The following is a 637-nucleotide window of genomic DNA, read 5'->3' as shown; positions in this document are numbered from 1 at the left end:
GTCTGCCGAGTACAGCGTAAGACGGCGATTCGGGTTTGCAGAGCGTTCCGGACGGTGCGTGGCGAAACGGCAGTGCTGTTGGCCGGGCTGATCCCGATCTGCCGGCTCATTGAAGAGGACAGCCGGGTGTACCATCAGCTACATCAGCAAGGCCGGGAGGGGACCAGCGAACAGGTTCGAGCCAGCGAACGCGAGCGGACCTACGCGATCTGGCAGGCGGAGTGGGACGCGGACGCCGACAGCAGCGAGGCCAGCCGGTACACGCGCTGGTCACACCGCGTGGTGCCGGACGTCAAAGCCTGGCAGTCACGGAAGCACGGAGACGTGACTTTCCAGCTGGCACAGGTGTTGTCCGGTCACGGATTTTTCCGAGACTACCTGTGCAGCAAGGGCTTCACGTCATCCCCGGACTGTCAGCGCTGCCCCGGAGTGCCCGAGACGGCCGAGCATGCAGTGTTCCACTGCCCACGGTTTGCTGCGGTGCGCGAGGAGCTGTTGAGCGGGCCGGATCCAGTGACTCCCGACAACATCCTCGACTGTCTCCTGGAGGGTCCCGATCGTTGGAGCCGGGTGTGCGAGGCTGCACAACGCATCACGAACGAACTCCAGGACGATTGGAACGCCGAGCGGGAGATGC

Source organism: Anopheles funestus, assembly GCF_943734845.2.
Source record: "Anopheles funestus chromosome X unlocalized genomic scaffold, idAnoFuneDA-416_04 X_unloc_34, whole genome shotgun sequence".
NCBI classification, from domain to species: domain Eukaryota; kingdom Metazoa; phylum Arthropoda; class Insecta; order Diptera; family Culicidae; genus Anopheles; species Anopheles funestus.
The sequence above is the reverse complement of the archived record's forward strand: the minus strand, read 5'-3'. Positions refer to the sequence as shown.